A 13,698-nucleotide genomic window follows, 5' to 3' on the forward strand; every position below is an offset into this window, starting at 1 on the left:
CCAAATAATGAAGTAATGAGAGTTTAATTGATTTTATTTAACTTAATATATCTGAAGCACCTTTTACCATGTAACTTTCACTCTCAATGCCTGTGAGTATGTTTGGGACACGAACCCATTGTAACAGATAACTTCTGTAACCGAAACGAGTGACGGCAAAGGTGGAAAGTTCAGACCTCATGCCAGGTGGTTAGCTGTGTTGGAAGGTGGATGTGAGGTATGTTTCCCTGGATGTGGCATCATGTTCTGAAGTCACCTTTCTGAATATTGAACTGTTGCTTTTCTGCAGAAATAAAATTTCTGAATCAACACTATACTACAATGAAAATGAACAACCTATGACTACGTACAATACAGATAAATCTCAAAAGTATAATGCTGGGCAAAAGAAGCCAGACATAAAAGAGGACATACTATATGATTATATGAAACACAAAGATTGAGAACTTTTTAATGTAGTTAGAAGTCAGGATACTGGTGGGGGTGAGGAGGGTAGGTAGGGGTACATGGCAGGAGGGATAGTGATAGAAAGAGCAATGGGAGGTTTCTGTAGATGCTAGTAATGTTTTGTTGCTTGATTTGGGTGCTGATTGATGTGTTCAGTTTGTGAAAATTCATTGAGTTGTACATTTGTATACTTTTCTGTACATTTATTATAGTTCAATTAAAAGTTTTTTTAACTTAACAAAAATAAAAACTATGAGTTCATACTGATACTTTCAGTTCAAATTTAATACATTTTTATTTTTAAACCAGAACATTTATTGCATGACTCATCGTTGACATTCTTAAGTTGAACTGGATGCTGCAACAGCTGCCCTCTTATCCATGCCTGAATCTGTGGTATACCATTTTTAGGTGCCTCATTCGACCAGTTCCGGTGGTATTTCGTCTTCTAGCCTTGGCACTCCAGTTATACTTTCTCTTGCGCTTGGAAGGGTAGCCACATTTGCCGCAGGTCGACTTCTGAAGGTGGTAGGCCTTAGAGCCACAGCGGCGGCACAATGTGTGCGTCTTATTGCGACGCTTTCCAAACGATGACGTTCCCTTCGTCATCTCGCTTCTGCAGCCGAGACCAGAGAGCTACCACATTATTTTTAACTTTAATTTTCTTCTTGCATCTTCTGCTTTTCCCCTGAAAATCTTGTTGGATTTTAACAATGAGTTAAGTACGTGATGTGATTTTTAAGCAGTATAAAATACTTACAGCAGAATACGAGCTTTACCACCAAAAATGAATGCTGAATGAAGTTGAAGATATCTTGGCATCACTCTCTGTCCTTCAAATATCATTCACTAACAATGTAGAGTGAAAATGCTTACTTCTAACCCACGTAATTTGCAGCTAGATTCATTTGTTTCTGTTTTCAGTGTTCAAGGACTGCCATTTTTCTGATGTAATTTAACTTTTAAAGACTGTAACATTTTCATGATTTTAAAGTTAAAAACGTGTTCAGAGAAATTTTGCATCAGTTTGTGTCCCATACAATCTGTTCCATCAATTCCCTCTAAAAAAAACCATTTTATTACTCTTTGGTCTAACTTTCTAGTGGTTCTTCTTGAGAAGGATTTAAGTGCTCTGATGATTGTGTAACAAGCCACCCGAAACTTCGTGCCATAAGACAACCATGTGATTATGCTCATAGGTTCTGTGGATCAAAAATCCAGACAGAACACAGCAGGGATGGTTTTTCTCTGCTTCGTGATGTCTGGAGTCTCAGCTGGGGTTATTTGAATGACTAGTCCAGGTAGGGCTGGAATATCCACTTCCAGGCTGCTTCTCTCTCATGCTTGAATTTTGGACTTGGAGGACTTGAATACCAATCTTAGCTAGAATTGTCAGCAGGAACACCTACATGGTCACAGATTTTTCACAGAATGTTTATTTCAAGATGAACATCCCAAGAGGGAACATTCTAAGAGAACCAGGTGGAAGCTGGCCTTTTCTGACCTAGCTTTGGAAGTATTACACAACATCACTTCTGCATTTTAATGGTTACTAGTGAGACTTAAATCCAGCCGAAATTCAAAGGAAGGGGAATTTGAGTTCACCTCTTGATGGGAAAGTGCTAAGAACATACTGTGGAAGACCATGTGGGATGGGAAATATTGTTGCATCTATCTTTGAAAAATACAGTCTGCCACATTTTGCCTCCTGGCCACCATTCACATCCTGCCCTATGAAAATACACTCATGCACTTCCCACAGGCTTCCAAAGTCTCATTACAGCATCAATTTGAAGTCTAGGACCTTATATAAATCAAATCGAACTAGATAAAGAAAATGTGTGTGTGTGTGTATGTATATATATATATATATATATACATACATGGAATACTACACAGCTATAAAAAAGAACAAAATCATATCCTTTGCAGCAACATGGATGTAACTGGAGGCCATTATTCTAAGCAAGTTAAAACGGGAACAGAAAATCAAAACCAGCACATTCTTATAAGTGGGAGCTAAACACTGAGTACACATGGACACAAGGCAGGGAACAATAGATAGCAGGGACTGCTTGAGGGTCGAGGGTGGGAGGGTGAGAATCAAAAAACTACCTCTTGGGTACTACACTTATTACCTGGGTGATGAAATAATCTGCACCAAACCCCAGCAACACACAATTTACCCACGTAACATACCTGCACATGTACCCCCTGCACCTAAAATTAAATTTGGAAAGAAAAAAATCAAGTGCAGGTGTGGATAAGCCTCCCTCAATACGGTTCCTGGGATACACTCCTTGAGTATGAGCCCTCTCAGTCCACAATATTGAGAACTAACTTCAATCTACAGTTCCCTGACACACCCACATCAAGTGGTGGAACAGGTATCGAATAATAAGCATTCAGATTCAAAAAGCTGGTGGGTAAAACAGTTGAAGGAAATTGTTAATCCGTAACAATTCTGAAATCTGGCTGGGCGCAGATAACCAGCTCCTTGATTAGAGTTCCCTGGAAATGATCTGGGAAATGATCTGATCTTTTGGTTCCGCTTTCTGAGTCATGCTGGGTTTTTCTTTTTTTTACTCATAAAAAGTGGCCCATGTTTATAACTGAGTACTATTCTCATACTTTTGTCTTGTAGATATTTGCAAATCCAAAGATCCTTCTTCACTTTGTGCTGTTTCTGCCCCTGTAAGCTCAAGCTTGTAGTGCATCAAGTAGTACAATTCTCTTGAAAATTCTGTGTATCCTGTGAATTTTATTAGGGTTCATTAAATGAAACAAAAGACACACCATAGGCTCTTCTCTTTATTGTGCTCCCTAAGGGGCCACTGTGGAAAAATGACAGATTCTTTTATTTATTTATTTGGAGACAGAGTCTCGCTCTATGGCCCAGGCTGGAGTGCAGTGGCATGATCTCTGCTCACTGCAAGCTCCACCTCCCGGGTTCACGCCATTCTCCTGCCTCAGCCTCCCAAGTAGCTGGGACTACAGGCGCCCGCCACCACACCTGGCTAATTTTTTTGTATTTTTAGTAGAGATGGGGTTTCACCATGTTGGCCAGGATGGTCTCGATTTCCTGACCTCGTGATTCACCCACTTCGGCCTCCCAAAGTGCTGGGATTACAGACGTGAGCCACCGCGCCCGGATCTCCTGACCTCGTGATCCGCCCACCTCGGCCTCCCAAAGTGCTGGGATTACAGGTGTGAGCCACTACCCCCGGCCCAAAAACGACAGATTCTTAGAAGCCCTGCTGTTTCACAGAAAGAATAAACGTTGGCTTCATCTTTTCCCTAAGGCTACATTTTCATGACAGCACCATGGATGTGTTTTTCCCCCCACTCAGACCCTTTATAACTTTGAGAACACTCCCAATTGCTGAGAGAGATGTATTAAAGTTCTCAACTATAATGAGTTTCCTGTTCTCCTTCCCCTTCTGATAGCTTTTCCTTCATGTATTTTGAAACTCTGATATATGAGGCGTAGCATTTAGGATTAGTATGTTTTCTTGGTGAATTGATCTTTTTATAATTTTGTTTTTGTGTGTGTGTGTGTGTGTGTGTTTTTTTTTTTTTTTTTTTTGAGGTCTCACTGCAACCTCTGCCGTCTGTGTTCAAGCAGTTCTCCTGTCTCAGCCTCCTGAGTAGCTGGGATTATAGGTATGTGCTACCACGCCCGGCTGATTTTTGTATTTTTAGTAGAGAGAGGGTTTTGCCATGTTGGCCAGGCTGGTCTCAAACTCCTGACCTCAGGTGATCATCCACCTCAGTCTCCCAAAGTGCTAGGATGACAGGCGTGAGTGACTGCACCAGGCCTTTTTTACAGTTTTGTATAAGTTTATTATCTCTGTTCTGATTTTCTTTGAAACTGGCATTTTCTGATATTAGTAATGCCACTCAGCTTTCTTTTGGTTAGTATTTATATGGTGTATCTTTTTTCCTATTCTCTTTTAACTTACCTGTATCATTATATTTGAAATTAATTTATTTTAATTTTTAATTTTTATTTTTAGAGACCGGGCCTCAGTGTGTGGCGCAGGCTGCAGTTCAGTGGCATGATCCTAGCTCACTGCAGCCTTGAGCACTAATGGGGGCTCAAGCAGTCCTTCCATCTCGGCCTACTGCATAGCCAGGACTACTCACATATGCCACCACATCCAGCTAATTACTTTGTTTTTTGTAGAGATGGAGTCTTGCTATGTTGCCCAGGCTGGTCTTGAACTTTTCCCATCTTGGCCATTCAAAGTGCTGGGAATACAGGTGTGAGCTGCTGTCCCTGGTCAAGATCTTTTAAAATTGTGTCTATTTGGAGATCTCTGAGCCTCCTGAATCTGCATGTTCAAATCTCTCTTGCTAGACTTGGGATGTTTTCATCTATTATTTAATTAAATAGGTTTTCCAACCCTTTTGTTTTCTCTTCACCTCCTAGAATATCTAAAATTCTAATACTTGTTCTTGTGATGGTGTCCCAATATGTCATGTAGGTTTTCTTCATTTTCAAATATTTTTTTTTTCATCTGACAGGGTTCTTTCAAAAGACTTGTCTTCAAGTTCTGAGATTCTTTTTTCTGCTTGATCTAGTGTATTGCTGAAGCTTTTGAATGTGTTTTATATTTTATTCAGTGAATTCTTCAGCTCCAGAATTTCTGCTTTTTAAAATTATATCTATCTATTTGAAAATGTCTCATTAATATCCTGAATTTTTTTTCTGGTTCCTTTGTTTTGTTTTTCATTATTATCTTATTTAAAATCAATATTTTTGGTTGGGTAGAGTGACTCACACCTGTAATCCCAGCACTTTGGGAGGCTGAGGGGAGAGAATCACTTGAGCCCAGGAATTCAAGACTGGCCTGGGGAACATAAGGATAACCTCATCTCTAATTAAAAAAAAAAAAGTGGAATGTGGTGATGTGTGCCTGTAGTCGTAGCTATTTTGGACGCTGAGGTGGGAGGACCACTTGAGGCTGGGAGTTCGAAGCTGCACTGAGCCATGATCACACCACTGCATTCCAGCCTGGGTGACAGAATGAGACCCCATCTCAAAATAAATACATAAAAGTAAGATAAATATTTTGAATTATTTTTTCAGATGTTATAAATTTGTTTTTGATTGGGATCTTTGTTGGAGGATTAATGTGTTCCTTTGGTTATGTCATATTGCCTTGCTTTTTCATGTTTCTTGTGTTCTTACTTTGAGATCTTCAATCTGGTGTAATAGTCGCTTCTTCCAGTGTTTTGAATTTGCTCTCACAGGGGAAGAATTTTTCTTGAATATGTGTCTGTGGTGTTGGTTGGATAGGCACTTTGGCTTTGATTCTAGGTGCATGAAGTAGTGTGTTCTCTGTATGATTGCTTCAACTGCAAACAGTGTCAATGGTTTCTGTGATTTCCTCAGTGGCCCAGGATGCTGTTGTCAGTGTAGGCTGTGGTGAAGATTTACTTAGCACTGGGTTGCCAGCCACATGGACCAGTCTCCAGGCCCCAGTGTTGGCAGCAGTGGGCTGAGCATGCCTGTCTTTTGGTCCCAGGGTAGCATATGCTGGCAGTGGTGTTAGAGGGTCCAGGCAGATTAGTTCTTTTATTATTTAGACAAGATCTCATTCTGACTCAAGCTGGAGTAGAGTGGTGCAATCACAGCTCACTGTAGCCTCAAACTCCCAGGCTCAAATAGTCCTCTCACCTCAGCCTCCTGAATAGCCATCACTACAGGCATGAGCCATCACACCCAGCTAATTAAAAATTATTTTTGTACAGATGGGGTCTTGCTATGTTGCCTATGCTGGTCTTGAACTCCCGGGCTCAAGTGCTCCTCTCACCTCAGTCTTCCGAAGTGTTGGGATTACGGGCATGAGCCACTGTGGCCAATTCTTGGGCCTTCAGGTGGCTTGCTTGAGTTCCAAGAGTGGCAGCAATGGACTGGGTGGTTAGGTGGGTCCTTAACCTCCTGTGCAGCTGAATTGTGTGGCCTATGCCAGTAGCAGTGGTGGGACAACCTTCTGGAACCCATGCAGTCCATGCTGGTGTTGGTAGTGGCTACAATGGGCTGGGCAGATAAGTCCCCAGGTCTGCAGGTGGTGTGTGCAGGTGGGTGCCAGCTGTGGTGGTAGTGGCAGGTTGTATGGGCCTGACCTCAGACCCTGGTAGGAGTGCTCAGGTGCCAACGGTTGTGGACTGGGCTGGGCGATCGCCAGACCCCTCGATGGCATTCTCAGGCCAGGGACTGTCCTTGAGCCATCTGGTGGTGCTTGCAGGTGCTGACTGTGGTAGGCAGGGATGGGGTTATCTCCAGGCCACCAGTGGCATGCACGGAGTGGGAGGGGGAGTAGCACCTGTGCTACAACCACGCTACTGGGGACGTCACCATTGCTTTCAAGTGGCAGCAGCCATAGGCACTGAGGGAAATGTGTTTTGCTCACCGCTTGGTCCTGCAGAAGCCTACAGTGGGGGCCAGTGCAGGCAGTGGATTTGTCCTTAGCACTCATGAAAATGTGCAGCCACCACTCTGCTTGTGGGAAGTGGGGTCACTGCCAGTGGCTCCTGCCTCATCCCTGCTGGGGCAGCTGTGGGTGGCAAATGCAGTGGGGCTCCAGGGATGTGGAGATGCAGGGCCTGTTGGGCCCCAGGGCAGGATGCATTCTAGTGGGGATTGGGCTCTCAAAATGGTGCCATGCAGCAGCTGCTTCGGACTCGAGGGTTTGTAGGACCCAGCATGCACTCCCTCTCCGGAGCAATGCCCTTGTGCAGTTTTCAGGCAGGCACCTGTGTTAGTCTCAGGGCTCATGAGGGTAGAGTGGGTCTCCCTTGGTGAAGATTAGCCATTGATGTGGACCACTGGGGGTCTCTCACTTACCCTTTCCCTGCATTAGGGAGCCTCTCCAGGCTCCCGGACTATCCTGGCCAAGCAGGCTGCCTCTCCTTTCAGTTTTTCCCATCACTTCTCTGTTGCATTCCAGCGTTCTCCCTCAGATTTTCTATTTGAAGTGTGATCATCTATATGCTAATTTGGTTCCTTTCTTTGGAAAAGGCTAGTACTATAGATGGATCTAGTCAGCCACCTTGAAGCTCTTCATTACTCTGGCTGGGTGTGGTGGCTCACGCCTGTAATCCCAGCACTTTGGGAGGCCGAGGCTGGAGGATCACCTGAGGTCAGGAGTTTGAGACCAGCCTGGCCAACATGACGAAACCCTGTCTCTACAAAAAATACAAAAATTAGCCGGGCATGGTGGCGGGTTCCAGTAATCCCAGCTACTCGGGAGGCTGAGGCAGGAGAATTGCTTGAATCCGGGAGGCAGAGGTTGTAGTGAGTGGAGATCATACCACTACACTCCAGCATGGAAGACAGAGTCTTGCTCTGTCTCAGAAAAAATAAAAATTTAAAAAAAAAGATTAATCTGGGCTGGGTGTGGTGACTCATGCCTGTAATCCCAGCACTTTGGGAAGTCGAGGCAGGTGGATCACCTGAGGTCACAAGTTTGAGACCAGCCTGGCCAACATGGTGAAACCCCGACTCTACTAAAAAATACAAAAATTAGCTGGGTGTGGTGGCACAGGCCTGTAGTCCCAGCTACTCGGGAGGCTGAGGCAGGAGAATCACTTGAACCCTGGAGGCGGAGGTTTCAGTGAGCCGAGATTGCACCACTGCACTCCAGCCTGGGAAACAGAGTGAGACTCTGTCTCCAAAAAAAAAAAAAAGTAGATTACCCTAGATTCTAAATTTTTCAAGAGTTGATTCTGTCAGTTTTTGTTTGTTTATTCATTGCTTTTGTGAAGGGATGAGTTGTTGGTTTCCTCCTCTGACATTTTCTTATTTATAGTGTTTTTGGGTGGATCACTTGTATCAATTTTTTTAGCAGTTGCTCTAGCCAAGCTTATCTGACTTGCAGCCTGTGGGCCTCATGTAGCCCAGCAAGGCTTTGAATGCGGTCAAGACAAATTTGTGAACTTTCTTAAAACATTATGAGATTTTTTGTGTGTGATTTTTTTTTTTTAAGCTCATCAGCTATCGTTACTGTTAGCATATTTTATGTGTGGCCCAAGACAATTCTTCTTCTAGTGTGGTCCAGGGGTGCCAAAAGATTGGACACTTTTGCTAGAAAGATTGGACACTTTTGCTAGATATTACATTATATATACATAACTTACAAAGTCTACAGGTTTGACATTTTTCCAGTTTGAATTAGGTGTAGAAACTTTCTTCCCTTACCAATCCCAAATTATAATCAAGTTAAATATTTCTTTTATATACATTGAAAACCACCTAAGACTGATACGATTTTTGCTTTAGTTGTCAAACATAATTCAGGAAACTCAAGATAAGGGAATTAACCCATAATTTTGCTGTGTTTCTTCTACCTTCCTAATTTTCCAAGATTCCTTGTTTAATATTTAATTTCTGTTCTCAGATTTTCTTTAGCCTTTTCATTTTTCTTTTTCTTCTTCTTTTTTTTTAAATACAGAGTCTCTGTCTGTCACCCAGGCTGGAGTGCAGTGGCATGATCTCGGCTCACTGCAACCTCCACCTCTGGGGTTCAAGCGATTCTCCTGCCTCAGCCCTCCCAGTAGCTGGGACTACAGGTGTGTACCACCATGCCCAGCTAATTTTTGTATTTTTAGTAGAGACGAGGATTTCGCCATGTTGGCCAGCTCGAACTCTTGACCACAAGTGATCGGCCTGCCTTGGCCTCCCAAAGTGCAGGGATTATAGGCATGAACCACACCGGGCCCAGCTAGCCTTTCCTTTAGAGTAGTTCTGCTGGCAACAAATTCTCCTAGCTTTGTTTCATCTGAGAATGTTCTTGATTTCTCCTTCTTTCCTGAACATTATTTCCATTAGGTATGAAAGTCCAGGTTCTCCATTTAGTTGGCATTGACACCATATAGAAAGGGCTCATTACTGCCTGATGAAGATGAAAGACCCTGGTTTCACACTGAGCTTTTTCCAAGACTACTTGGTCAGGAAGTTTGGACACCTTGTTAACAGCCTGTAAAGGTAAAAGTCTAGACTCTCCACTTGGCCTTTGGTGTTAAGGGTGGTGGTGGGGTCACAGATTTTTCTGTGGCATTTGGCTGGAGTAAAGGGGTTATTTAAAAGTTTCCTGTCTTGGCTGGGCGCGGTGGCTTATGCCTATAATCCCAGCACTTTGGGAGGCCAAGGTGGGCAGATCACTGGAGGCCAGGAGTTTGAGACCAGCCTGGCCAACATGGCAAAACCCCATCTCTGCTAAAAATACAAAAATTAGCCAGGCGTGGTGGTGCACGCCTGTAATCCCAGCTACTCAGGAGGCTGAGGCAGGAGAATTGCTTGAGCCCAGGAGGCAGAGGTTATAGTGAGCTGAGATCACATGACTGCACTCCAGCCTGGGCAACAGAGGGAGACTCTGTCTCAAAAAAATAAATAAAATAAAATAAAAATAAAATAATAATTTCCTGTCTTGCTAGACTCCCTTTCCTCTTTCCTTAGCTATAGAGAGTAGGCTTTTCTTTAGAAATTTTTTTTCCATCTCTGAATATTGGCATTTTAGGGTTGCCAGCTTCTTTAGCTCCAAGTCTGGGATATAAATAAAGTCCATGGAACTCACGACTATGTCATTTCTTGGGTCCTGTGGTCCCTAGCCAGTCTGCTCTCTTCTCTTCACCTTTCAGAGTCATCTTGTGTTTGTTTTATATATAATGTTCAGAGTTTTGAGTTGTACTTAGTGGCAGGAGCAGGGAAAAGGACATCTCCTCCATTTTCCCAGAAATGGAAGTCCCTCTATTAAAGATTTTATTTCCACAAGGACATTTAAGTAATTTTTGTAATCTCTAGTTGATTTTGTTATATAGATTTGCTATTTCCCATCATATCATTTTGAGGATGCTGTTCATACTTACTCTTAATATCCGTACTTAAACAAAACTCCCATTTCGTTTATTCTAGTACTGCCTTTGTAGTATTTCCCGTTGGATCAGCACTGTTTCTCTATTATATGGGAGTCAGCTTTTTTGGGAAATGTTTGGTAATTCTGATGTGTGTTTAGCTTCACAATGGAGAGTACTTTGGATGTAGTCTGCTTCGGTGCAGGAATAGGATGTGCTACTCTGATGTGCACTCTGACTTGTTTTTAGAGAGACAGAGGAGTGGCAGGTTTTTTTGTGCTGCAGCATGCCTGGCCCTCTAGCCCCAGGCATCGGGATGCTCCTATTTCCCCTAGGACAATACTAGTCACTGGCCTCACCTCCTCCTCCTGGAAGCAGAGAATAGTGCTTGCTAACTGGGTTAAGGGAAGGTGATGTGACAGGTTAAATTACTTTACTTCCCCAAGCAACCAATCTCGCCACTGTCACCATCCCCACTCTTGTTCCTTGTGACAAACCCTAGGCCCAGGCCCCCTTATTATGTCACATTCACCTTTTAAAGTAGTGCACACTCTTGTGTTTTGTTTTCTGGTTCCCTTAGATGATCTAATACCAGTGCTTTCTCTATTTCAGGTATTTTCCATTGTTCCTGATTCACCAAAAGTTGTTTATATTTTCAGGAGCTGTTTATATGTGTGTGTGTGGTATATGCATGTATACGTAATAGTCCCGATACCATTTATAAAAATTTAGGGCCGACTGCGGTGGCTCACACCTATAATCCCAGCACTTTGGGAGGCCGAGGCAGGTGGATCACGAGTTCAGGAGTTCAAGACCAGCCTGGCCAACATGGTGAAACACCGTCTCTACTAAAAATACAAAAATTAGCCTGACATGGTGGCAGGCGCCTGTAATCCCAGCTACTCAGGAGGATGAGGCAGGAGAATCGCTTGAAACCAGAAGGCAGAGGTTGCAGTGAGCCGAGATCGCACCAATGTGCTCCAGCCTGGGTGAAAGAGTGAAAAGCCATCTCAAAAAAAAAAAAAAAATTAAATGAAAACATTATTAAAATGCCTTTCCCTGACAGTTGTTTTCAGGAAATTCTTGTAAACATTAAATTCAAATAAGTCTTTGTGTCTGGTTTGTGTATATGCATGTGTATATATACATACACCATATCGCATCAAATATAAAATGCTTTGATGCTGGCACAAGGCTTATCTTACTAAAAATATCAATGCACGTTTTCTTTCTTTCTTTCTTTTTCTTTTTTTTTTTTTTTTTTGAGACCAAGTCTTGCACTGTCGCCCAAGCTGGAGTGCACTGGCGCGATCTCAGCTCACTGCAACCTCCCCTTTCCTGGTTCAAGCGATTCTCCTGTCTCACCCTGCTGAAGTAGCTGAGACTACAGGCAAGTGCCACCACACCCGGCTGATTTTTTTTTATTTTTAGTAGAGACGGGGTTTCACCACATTAGCCAGTATGGTCTCTATCTACTGACCTCGTGATCTGCCCGCCTCAGCCTCACAAAGTGCTGGGATTACAGGCGTGAGCCACTGCGCCCGGCCAATGAACGTTTTCACAAGACATTGTATTAGTCCATTTTTATACTGCTATAAAGAACTACTTGAGACTGGATAATTATAAAGGAAAGAGGTTTAATTGACCCACAGTTCTACATTGCTGGGGAGGCCTCAGGAAACTTACAATCATAGCGGAAGGTGAAGGGGAAGCAAGGCATGTCTTACATGGTGGTAGGAGTTGGGGAGGGTGGTGGTGAACTGCCAAACACTTTTAAACCATCAGATCTCCTGAGAACTTACTCACTATCATGAGAACAGCATGGGGGTACCACCCCCATGATCCAGTCACCTCCCACAGGGTCCCTCCCCCAACACATGGGAATTATAATTCAAGATGAGATTTGGGTGGTGCTTTTTAGCATTGATGAAATCAGGAGGTATCAGTGATAGTAAGGCTAACATATATATATATGTTAGCCACATATATATATATATATGATAATGAATTGATGAGAATAGGACTGGAGCAATTCTCTTTTTCCATAATTTAAGCTGCATATGTATAGAACCAGAATATTCCAGTGTCTGCACATTTCATATATATTTACTGAAAAATTGTATCATTTTGCTGACATTTTATTTAGCATTTTGATTTTTCTCTTTAATTAGAACACATTTAAATTTTGGTTTTTGTAACTATTCTCTCTAGTTTTATCATTTGGATTATGTCAGCTATGTATCATGAGCTGGGAAAATTCTGGTAAGAATTATGCTTGAAGTTTTTATCAAACTAAAACAGATTGTGCTAGCAGACTGTTCTAGCTTGTTCTATAGCTTAAACTGAATTTAAGTTTTCCATTTATTTACTAGTTCACTCAAGCATGATTATGTTATGTGAATTTTGGTGAAGTACATTTTCTAGAAAATACTTCATTAGCTCTGGAATTTTATATACATTGAAATGATAGTACTTTCTTATAATTTAAAAAGATGACATCGATTATCTCTGGTAATGTCCTTTTTAAATTCACGACGCTTTTAACTGTGTCACCTTTTTTTTTTCTACTGGATTTGGAAAAATTGAATAAGTCCATAATCTGCTTATTCTTATTACTTAATTTCTAATTTTAATTGCATCAATTAGTTCCTTCTTTTAGCATCTGCTTTATTTGGTACCTCTTTTTGTTTCTTGAGTTGGATGCTTATTTTTTTCTCGAGTTTTATCAAGTGCCTACTATGCAAAAGTCATCACAGTAGCGTTGAGGATACAGAGAACAAAATGTTCTATCCCCAAATCGAGGTCTTCTGTATGCATTAAGGGATGTTAATTAACCACTGTGCAGAGCCTTGGCCACATCCTACAGATTTCAGTATGTAGGCATTTCAATATCATTGCTTTCTGTTAAATCAATATTTAACTTTTGATTTCCAGTTTAATCCATGACTTGTATTATACATGTAGATGATTGTAAATTTGCAAAAGGAGGTGCAGATTATCACCCAATTACTTACTAATTGCAAAGAAAATAACATAGCTTTACAATGGAGAGATCTGGCAGTCACTACCTTAACCAGTGATGAAATGTAGCATCACTAATAAAAGAACAACCTGCCATTATATTCCTCCTGTGTGTACAGAATGTATTATACCTAGGAAGTGTTCTTCCTAAAAATGTTTGACCAGAAGCAAATCAAGCTGCTATTTAAGTTTCAGTTTGGAGACAGAGGAAAAAGAGGAACAACATTATGCAGAAATAAAATAGACAAACCCAGAATCCAGGATATTCTAAGACAACTATGATGGACTCTTCTAAAAGCCAATAAAATGAAATAAAGATGAGGAGCTGTTCAGTTTAAAAGTGACAGAACAGGCCGGGCACAGTGGCTCACA

General features: G+C 42.0%; 1 pseudogene across 1 annotated transcript; it reads right to left on the reverse strand.

Moving 5' to 3' along the window:
- Nucleotides 1-822: 822 nt before the first annotated feature.
- Nucleotides 823-1,078, reverse strand: LOC111553987 (annotated as a pseudogene). The gene has a single exon (XR_002735129.3). The product of XR_002735129.3 is annotated as a 60S ribosomal protein L37 pseudogene (transcript).
- Nucleotides 1,079-13,698: the final 12,620 nt, after the last annotated feature.

The sequence above is a fragment of the Piliocolobus tephrosceles genome, chromosome 21 (assembly GCF_002776525.5).
Source record: "Piliocolobus tephrosceles isolate RC106 chromosome 21, ASM277652v3, whole genome shotgun sequence".
Taxonomy (NCBI): Eukaryota; Metazoa; Chordata; class Mammalia; order Primates; family Cercopithecidae; genus Piliocolobus; species Piliocolobus tephrosceles.